Genomic DNA, 10,463 nt, shown 5'->3' on the forward strand with positions numbered 1-10,463 from the left:
TGGTTACAAAAAGCATACCAGGTCTGTGTGTGTGTGTGTGTGTGTGTGTGTGTGTGTGTGTGTGTGTGTGTGTGTGTGTCCCATTATAAATTTCCTCAGTTTACCCTTTCCTTCACGGTGGGAGTCACAAAATATATTACCCTCGTTGCTCTTTTGTCGCCCGTTGCCCGTCGACCTTCACGCCTTCGAACGTTGCCACCAGCGCGTATATATCACTTGAATCACACACACACACACACACACACACACACACACACACACACAATAATTACACCTTGTCGTTGTCCCACACATACCCCGCAAATAAAACTCTCAGCCTCTCCATCACGGCCCCTGGGAAGCTATACAAAGCCTCCCTTCACACGGCAGACTTTGGTATACGATTAACATTCCACCCCGTAACCCTCCTGGGCCCTCACCCTCGTCGCTTATAATGTAACTACGTATCATCGCTTCGAAAACACGGGTTACGAGGTTAAGAGGTTTAAGAGGAGGACGAATAAAGAAAGGTAGCTGTGCATCAGGTTATTGTGTGTTGTGGGTTGTCTAAATATGGCCTTCGTACAAGCTTTACCTAACACTGTAGAAGGAAAGCAATGAAAGAAGGAAGGAGGGAGTTAAAAGCCAAGGGAGAGGAAGAAGAGTAGGACGAATAAGGTAGCTTGGTATTAGGTTGTTGTGTGTTGTGGGTTAACTAAATATGGCCTTCGTACAAGCTAACCAGGCAGTGTGAATGGAAAGCAAGGAGTGAAGGAGGGAGGGAGAGGCTGAGTTCAAAAGCCAAGGAAAAGAGAAGAATGAAGAGGAGGAGAAATAAAGTGAGCTGTGCATTAGGGTGTGTTTGTGGCCATGGGTGTTATCTTAATATGGCCTTCGTATACAAGCTTAACCAGACAATGTGAATGGAAAGCAAGGAAGGAGTGAGACAGGAGGGACTTAGAGGTAGGGAAGAGAAGGAAAAGGAGGAGAAATAAGAGAAGCTGTGCATTAAGGGTTCTTGCCATGGGTTGTTATCTAAATATGGCCTTCGTATACAAGCTTTACCAGGCAGTGTGAATGGAAAGCAAGGAAGGAGGGAGACAGAAGGGACTTAGAGGTAGGGAAGAGAAGGAAAAGGAGGAGAAATAAGAGAAGCTGGGCATTAGGTGTTCTGGCCATGGGTTGTTATCTAAATATGGCCTTCGTATACAAGCTTAGCCAGACAGTGTAAATGGAAAGCAAGGAAGGAGTGAGACAGAAGGGACTTAGAGAAGAGAAGAGAAGGAAAAGGAGGAGAAATAAGAGAAGCTGTGCATTAAGGGTTCTTGCCATGGGTGTTATCTAAATATGACCTTCGTATACAAGCTTAACCAGACAGTGTGAATGGAAAGCAAGCAAGGAGTGAGACAGAAGGGACTTAGAGGTAGGGAAGAGAAGGAAAAGGAGGAGAAATAAGAGAAGCTGTGCATTAGGGGTTCTGGCCATGAGTTGTTATCTAAATATGACCTTCGTATACAAGCTTAACCAGACAGTGTGAATGGAAAGCAAGCAAGGAGGGAGACAGAAGGGACTTAGAGGTAGGGAAGAGAAGGAAAAGGAGGAGAAATAAGAGGAGCTGGGCATTAGGTGTTCAGGCCATGGGTTGTTATCTAAATATGACCTTCGTATGCAAGCTTAACCAGACAGTGGAAATGGAAAGCAAGCAAGGAGTGAGACAGAAGGGACTTAGAGGTAGGGAAGAGAAGGAAAAGGAGGAGAAATAAGAGAAGCTGTGCATTAGGGGTTCTTGCCATGGGTGTTATCTAAATATGACCTTCGTATACAAGCTTAACCAGATTGTGTGAACGAAAAGCAAGCAAGGAGGGAGACAGAAGGAACTTAGAGGTAGGGAAGAGAAGGAAAAGGAGGAGAAATAAGTGAAGCTGTGCATTAGGTGTTCAGGCCATGGGTGTTATCTAAATATGACCTTCGTATGCAAGCTTAACCAGATTGTGTGAACGGAAAGCAAGCAAGGAGGGAGGGAGGAAGGGGGAAGGTGGGTTTAAAAGAAGGAAGAGGAGGAGAAACAAGAGGAGCTGGGCATTAGGTGTTTTGGCCATGGGTTGTTATCTAAATATAACCTTCGTATACAAGTGTGAATGGAAAGCAAGCAAGCAGGGAGGAAGGGGGAAGGTGGGTTTAAAAGAAGGAAGAGGAGGAGAAACAAGAGGAGCTGGGCATTAGGGTTTCTGTGCTGTGGCCTTGAGTTAATGTTATAGTTGTACAACCTTCGAGCAGGACTTGGTATTCACTGTGAGTAGATGGCGAGGAAGGACGATGAGGTGAAGGAGTGAGAGGAGACAGATGGAGAGCGAGAAATGCTACGTTACTTGCGCAAATAGGGCAATGATATTTATGTGTAACCTCGACAGTATGAAAGAAAGAGAAAGACGGGCGGAGGAGGTACAGAAGGAAGAGGAGGTAGAAGGAGAGCGAGGAATGTTTGGGTACTTCTGCAAATAGAGTAATGTAATCTATACGACCTCGAGGAGACTTATCAGACAGTATGAAAGGAAGGCAAGGGCGTTGAGGTAAATAAGAAGGAAGAAGTGACAGAAGGAGAGCGAGGAATGTTGGGCACTCGTACAAATGGGGTAATGCTTGCTGTGTACGACCTTGAACAAGAAGTAGCAGAGAGCATCAAAGAAAGGCAAAGAAGGAAGGACGGACGCTGAGATGAAGAGACAGGAAAGAGGAAGAAATTAGAGTTTGGAAGGTTAGGTTAATTCTGCTCTGTTTATGTAATGGTATATTATGTGCGACCCATAAATACGCTTAGCAGACAGTATGAATGGAAGGGAAAAAGGTCCGATAAGGTCAAGAAAAAGGAGAAGGAGAAAGGAGAGCTTGGAAGGTTAGGTTACATATGCTCTGTTTATGTAATACCATCTATGTACGACCTCGGGAAAGACTTAGCAGACATTATGAACGGAAGGCAAAATAGATAAGGTTAAGGGAGAAGGAAGAGAAGGAGGTAGAAGGATCGCCAAGAATGTGATGTTAATTCTGTTCCGTTTGTACAATTGTGTTTCTTGACGACCTTCGAAAAAGATTTAGTAAAAGACAGTACGAGAGGTAGGATTTTTACTATTATTATTATTATTATTATTATTATTATTATTATTATTATTATTATTATTATTATTATTAGTTATTATTATTATTATTATTATTATTATTATTATTTTTATTATTATTATTGTCTCTCTCTCTCTCTCTCTCTCTCTCTCTCTCTCTCTCTCTCTCTCTCTCTCTCTCTCTCGTTATCACGTCAACATCTGACCCACTTTCTTAAGACAGCGAGGGAAGGGAAAGTGTACCGTGTCACGAAAGGTGTGTCGGGGGGAGAGAGAGAGAGAGAGAGAGAGAGAGAGAGAGAGAGAGAGAGAGAGAGAGAGCAAAACAAGCGGTAATAAGCTAATCTAGTTCCCATTTTTATCCCCCTCCCCTGAGCCCCCACACGTCCCACGCCTCATTTTCTTTAGCAGTGAATGAGGGCAGACTCTTATATTCCCACAAGAAAAAAAAAATAAGAAAAAATATAATTCGTTGCGCTAAATGACACGGAATTCCCACGCACCCCTCTGCATCTTCCCCTCCTCCTCCTCCTCCTCCTCCCACTTTCTCTCTTTTTTCCAGCCAAGAATAGCTCTGAACACTTAATCATTTATATTTTTTCTCCTTTTAATGCCGCCTTAAAGGGAATGAGAATGAAGAGCTTGGTGAGTACACATTAATAATATCTCCTACTTCTCTCCTCCCACGGTGATGCTGTTGAGTTAGTGATGCTGTAGAGGCAGAATCTTGGTATACATGTAGATAGTTCAGTTCTCTTGTATTTTTTCATCATCTCCGAGCACTTAAAGGTTGTGGATGCTAATCTTAACCATGAACGCCGCAAGTGTGAAGGGAATGAAAGGAATGCTTGCTTAAGAACGTATAGATGATGCTCTCTTGTTTACAGCATATATGTGTGTGTGTGTGTGAAAGAATTATTAGTTGTGATTAGTTGCATTGTAAAGAGATAGTACTGTTTTTGTGTTTATACCTGCATATATTAGTAGTTAGGAAGGACATAGTAATTGGTTCAGGATGTGATGCTCTCTTGTTACCATATATGTGAGAGCATGTTAATGAAGGGTGGTTAATTGCCTATAAAAAGAGAGTATTGTATGATTTGCACCCGTAGACATTAGTAGTAAGGTAGAGTTGAGGATGTGTGAAACTCTCGTGGCAGTTAACAGCGAATATGTGAAAGTATGAATGAAAGGCGAAGGGAAAACATTGCATTGCTTATTAGGAGTGCGCACTCATTAGAAGTTAAGGATGTAATGCTCTGTGGTTCTTCTGGTCTGAGTGAGTGAAAGTTGAGATGATGGAGCGGGTGATCAGCTGAGTAGAAAGCGATTAATTAAGGTTCGATGTAGTGAAGGTAAAGGTACATATTTGTTTGTTAGAATTAGTGTATATGCGTCGTTGGTTAAGTCTGCCTACTCTACGTTTGTTAGTGAGTGAATTAGTGACGTATAAGTGATTAGGTGTATATAGAAAGGAGGATACTTGTTTATTGGTGGTGTAAATAGGTAACTCTTGTGTATGGATGGTGTAGGAAGCTGTTTATTATGTTTAGAAGATGAGATATGTATAGAAAAAGCTTGTGGTTATGTGTGTGTATAAATATGAAAAAAATGGATATTCAACTTGAGGATGAAATATTTGTTTGTATAATTGTATGTAACACGTTCCTCCCTTCCTCCCTCTCCTTCCCCTCCCCATCTTCTTCCTCTCTCTCTCTTTCCTCCTTTTCTTTCTCTCCTTTTCCTTTATTTTTTCCAACTCTCCTCCCTTTCCCTCCCTCCGCATCTTCCTCTCTCTCTTTCCTCTCTGTCTTTCTCTTCTATTTTTTTCCGTGAACTCTCCTCCCTTTCCTTTCCTCCCCATCTTCTTCCTCTCTCTCTCTTTCCTCCTTTTCTTTCTCTCCTTTTCCTTTATTTTTTTCCGTCAACTCTTATCCTTTTCTTCCCTCCCCATCTTCTTCCTCTCTCTCTTTCCTCTCTGTCTTTCTCTTCTATTTTTTTCCGTGAACTCTCCTCCCTTTCCTTTCCTCCCCATCTTCTTCCTCTCTCTCTCTCTTTCCTCCTTTTCTTTCTCTCCTTTTCCTTTATTTTTTTCCGTGAACTCTCCTCCCTTTTCTTCCCTCCCCTTCTTCTTCCTCTCTCTCTTTCCTCCGTCTTTCTCTTCTTTTTTTCCTTTCCTCCCCTTCTTCTTTCTTCCTCTCTTTCCTCCCTATGTTTCTTTTTTTTCTTTTTTTTCCGTCAACTCTCCTCCCTTTTCTTCCCTCCCCTTCTTCTTCCTCTCTCTCTTTCCTCCCTGTCTTTTTTTTTTTTTTCGTTTCCTTCAATTCTCCCCTTCTTCTTCCTTTCTTTCTTTCCTCCCTGTCTATCTATTATTTTTTGTTTGTTTCCGTCAATTCTCCTCCCTTTCCTTCCCTCCCCATCTTCATCCTTCCTTTCCTCCCTCTCTTTCCCTTCTTCTTTGTGTTTGTTTCCATCATTTCCGCCAATTTTACTTTCTTCTTTATTTCCATGTTTCCTCCTTGACCCCACTGATCTTTTTACTTCCGTTCGTCTTTCTTCGCTTTCTGCTTCTCATTTCCTTTAATCTCTCTCTCTCTCCCTCTATTTTTTTTTTCTCTTCCTCCAAACTCTTTATCTTTTCTCTCTTGCGTTTCCGTCAACTTCATTTTCCTTAACCTTCATTTCCTTCTTTTCTGTGCCTCATTTATCCTATTTCTTTCTTTTCCTTTGCTTTGTTTTCTGTTACTTATTCCATTTCATATCTCCATTGTTTCCCTTCCTCCTTTCTCTTCCGTTCCTCTTTTCATTTAATCTCACTTTCTCTTCCTCCTTTCCCTTCCATTCAATTTCCTCCTTTCACTTTCTCTCCATTCCTTCTCCTTCCTCCTCCTGCTCCTCTTCCTCCTTTCCCTTCGTTCCTCTTTCCATTCAATCTCCCCCTTTCACTTTCTCTCCATTCCTTCTTCTTCCTCCTCCTGCTCCTCTTCCTTCCTTTATTTCTCTCTCTCCTTCCTTCTGTTTCTTCCCCCTTCTCCTTTTTACTCTCCATTCTTTATCTCCCTCCCTCCCTCCCTCCTTCCCTCCATCTTAAAGGCAGCGCCGAAGTGGAGACTCTCGACCTGGGTATGTCTTGTAGAAGTATTCTGTGCCTCAAAGGTAAAGACGAACACCTGTACACTGTTTTGCCTCACCCCCCTGTCTGTGTTCTCTGGCTGGCCCGCTGGCTGACTGACTGGCTACCTCCTTGGAGACTTACAATGCGCTGGCTGTTATTTCGATTCCCTCTTTCTCTATTTGTCTCTTTTGTCAGCGTGTTACTTTTCTGTGTTTTACCTTTGTTTTGTTTTTTGTATGTTTTGTTATGTGTGTTTTTGTCTTTGTGTTTCATGTCAGAATTATTGGTCGATATTATAAGGCATTTTCGCTCCTAATATCAGCTATTTCTATAGGTCAAAGAGGGGGTCAGTCGGGTTCTAATGAGTGTTTCTTTAGGTTCATGGTACAGAGGAAGGGTCAAACTACCACCAGGGTCATAAAACTACTCCTGGAAATGCCCACAACTCCTACGAAAGCCTTGTCAAATAGGTGTTTCTTAGGTTCACGGTACAGAGGAAGGATCAAACTACCACCAGGGTCATAAAACTACTCCTGGAAATGCCCACAACTCCTACGAAAGCCTTGTCAAATAGGTGTTTCTTAGGTTCACGGTACAGAGGAAGGGTCAAACTACCACCAGGGTCATAAAACTACTCCTGGAAATGCCCACAACTCCTACGAAAGCCTTGTCAAATAGGTGTTTCTTAGGTTCACGGTACAGAGGAAGGGTCAAACTACCACCAGGGTCATAAAACTACTCCTGGAAATGCCCACAACTCCTACGAAAGCCTTGTCAAATAGGTGTTTCTTAGGTTCACGGTACAGAGGAAGGGTCAAACTACCACCAGGGTCATAAAACTACTCCTGGAAATGCCCACAACTCCTACGAAAGCCTTGTCAAATAGGTGTTATTGAGCAACGAAATATCTTGTAATACGACCCATAATGTGTTGGTTCTTACGTCTTTTCATATCTACCCATTTTTTCTCTTTTCATTAATGTCAGTTCCATGTGTTTTTCCTTTGTTTCTTTCTTGTCGTTTTTACATATGTTTTTTTTTAATTTGTATGTATTTATGTTTGATGTTGAAGAAGTACAATTATCTGCGTGTAAGTACTTCTTTTCCCAGTCTATTTTTTTTTATATGTTCTTTCTTTGTTTTGCCTTTTAATATTTCTTCAATCCTGTGTTGTTTTGTTACTTGTTGGTATACTGCTGTTTATGTGTTTTGGCGTGTCTGTCTGTCTATATGTGCATGTGTGTTTTCTCTGTGATTCCTCCCGCATCGTGTCTCTTGTTCCTTGTCTGTGCTCATGTTGAAGTCTGTGGCTGTGTCTTTTTACCCCGGTGGTAGCAGCGGGGATCATGTTTCTTAATGGTCCCTCCAAGCGAGAAAAATGAGAAAAAATCACCCCTCACACAAACTATTCCATAATATATATCAAAGCATTTGTGATCAGATTATGTATCATCTATTTTGGGGGTTTATTTCATGGCACAAATCTGGCCCGTCGCTGCTACACGGTAAAGCCACAAATTTGGCCCGTCGCTGCTACACGGTAAAGCCACAAATTGGGCCCGTCGCTGCTACACGGTAAAGCCACAAATTTGGCCCGTCGCTGCTACACGGTAAAGCCACAAATTTGGCCCGTCGCTGCTACACGGTAAAGCCACAAATTGGGCCCGTCGCTGCTACCGGGTTAAGTATTTTTCTTCTGCTGTCTTTGTCTGTATCTTCGTCCTGTTGTTTCTCTATCTAGCTATCTCCATCTATCTATCTATATCTGTCTATCTGTCTTTCTCTCTGCATGGCACCATTTACACACCATTCACACCAGACTCTTTTTTTTAATAGTATTGTCGCTTTTACGCATTTTGGGAAGTTACGAAATGGCCGTTCAGTTAGTTTTTTTTCATCCTTCTCGATCTCTTTTTGTATTTAGATTCACGTTGTTACTATTTGCATCGTTACTCTGTGTGTCATGACGGGGCAGCTTTTTATTATTATTGTTATTATTATTATTATTATTATTATTATTATTATTATTATTATTATTATTATTATTATTATTATTATTATTATTATTATTATTATTATTATATTTCTGACCCCTCTGATAAATGCTATATCCACTTGATTATATGCATATGTGCTCTGCTTTGGTGTGTGTGTGTGTGTGTGTGTGTGTGTGTGTGTGTGTGTGTGTGTGTGTGTGTGTGTGTGTGTGTTTCCTCAATGTTTTTTTTTTCTTTCCTATTGCTCACTGTAGGATGACATTTATATATGGTCACTTGTTGTTGTTGTTTTTGTTGTTTTTATTCAGCGTGTCGGTCATCGTCATAATCATCATCATCATCATTCTTGTGGTCATCGTCGTCGTTTTCATCGTCGTCGCTATTATGTTTTTCTTTTTTTTGTTTGTTTGTTTGTTTTATCAGTGTCGTCACCACCACCACCACCACCACCACCATCACCACCACCACCACGGCCACCAGTTGGTTCACGCGGCCACATCCTTATCGCCTTCACTTGAGTCATCACCGTTTCTAACAGCACTGACGGATTGCTTTAAATATCAGCAACCATCAACACCACCACCACCACAAATGACATCACCACCACCACCACCACCACCAATAAAACATCACGGGTCCCCCACCACTTAAACTAACTGGCAAAGAAAAGGAGGAGGAGGAGGAGGAGGAGGAGAGGGGCGAGAATGAGGAAGACAACAACAACAACAACAAGAACAACAACTACAAGGAGGAGGAGGAGGAGGAGGAGGAAGCAGGAGAGAAACAGTAAATTAATGTTAGAAGCGGCAGCGGTAGTAGAGGTGGTGGTGATGGTGGTGGTGGTGGTGGTGATGGTGGTGATGGTGGTGGTGGTATTTACATATATGGGTATAATGGCAGTAACAATATAGGAAATACAGAAGAACTATAATCATTAGTAGTAGTAGAAGTAGTAGTAGTAGTAGTAGTAGTAGTAGTAGTAGTAGTAGTAGGGGTAAGGGTTGGTCGGTATGAATTGGAGTCAGTAGGAATGGTGTCGGTAGGTTGGTTGGACTTGGGTGGTGGTCGTCGTGGTCAGGGTAGGTGGGCAGCAACAAGGGACGGCGAGGAGAATGGAAATACCACATACAACACCACTATGGGAGGCCTGACAGGGTTATATGGTGGGCAGAGCGTTGAATACGGCCCACTACTGGTTGTTCCGACACAGCGGGGGGCGGAGGCGGGCAGCGGAAGAGGCAGAGAGCGGTGATTCTCCATTCATTCCCTCCCGTTGACCGTAGACTTGGAGACGAAGAAAAAGAGGAAAAAAAACGCATAAAAACAAGAAGAAAAGGAAAAAGAAAAAGAAGAAAAAGTAGATGATGACTTCTGGTGGAGGAAAAGTAAAAGTTGAAGAGGAAATGAGGAGAGGAAAAACGTTAACAAAAAATAAATAAATAAAAGAAAACGATCTTGGATATTTGACACCTATAATCACTCTCTTTATCACGCTCCTTATCATCTATCTTCTAACTTTCTTCCTTCCTTCTTTCCTTTTTTTCCTTTCTTCCTCCTTTCTTTCTTTCCCTCCTTCCCCCCACCTCCTATTTATCCTTCTCATCCTTTCTCTTTATTTAACTTTCTCTATGTTCATCTTTTAGCTTGATTCCCTCTTTCCTTTTTCCTTTCTTCCTCCTTTCTTTCTTTCCCTCCTACCCCCCACCTCCTATTTCTCCTTCTCATCCTTTCTCTCTATTTAACTTTCTCTATGTTCATCTTTTAGCTTGATTCCTTCCTTCTTTGCTTTCTTTCTTGCCTTCTTTTCCTCCCTCTCTTCCCTCTCCTCCTCCTCCTCCTCCTCCTCCTCCTCCTAATTCCCAACACGAGTGCAAAGTAACGGATTACTACACTGCGCAAAATACAAACATTAAATTACAACAAGACGAAAATGAGAGAAGAATAAAACGGATAGGACAAAAAAACACGTGACTGCAAGTATAGGGAGTAAGATACTGAAGCACAGGTAAAGACAAAAACAATTGGGGAAAAAATAAAGAAAAAGAAATATAGCAAATAGAATGATCCTATTGAGATGTCTAGTTCCGTAATAGTCAAGGCAGTGTTGTTGTTGTTGGTGGTGGTGGTGGTGGAGAGAGAGAGAGAGAGAGAGAGAGAGAGAGAGAGAGAGAGATGGAACAAAGCAAAAATATGATAAAAGCGAAATAAGAAGGAAAAAAAAGTCTGGAGAAAGCGATTATAGGTTGACGAGAGAGA

General features: G+C 41.8%; 1 long non-coding RNA gene across 1 annotated transcript; it reads left to right on the plus strand.

Moving 5' to 3' along the window:
* The first annotated feature begins 5,466 nt into the window (after window positions 1-5,466).
* On the plus strand, window positions 5,467-7,895 carry LOC126987632 (uncharacterized). Its single transcript, XR_007741065.1, has 2 exons — window positions 5,467-6,680; window positions 6,785-7,895. It is a non-coding gene; the product is annotated as an uncharacterized LOC126987632 (long non-coding RNA).
* Window positions 7,896-10,463: the final 2,568 nt, after the last annotated feature.

This window comes from Eriocheir sinensis, chromosome 65, assembly GCF_024679095.1.
Source record: "Eriocheir sinensis breed Jianghai 21 chromosome 65, ASM2467909v1, whole genome shotgun sequence".
In the NCBI taxonomy this organism is placed as follows: domain Eukaryota; kingdom Metazoa; phylum Arthropoda; class Malacostraca; order Decapoda; family Varunidae; genus Eriocheir; species Eriocheir sinensis.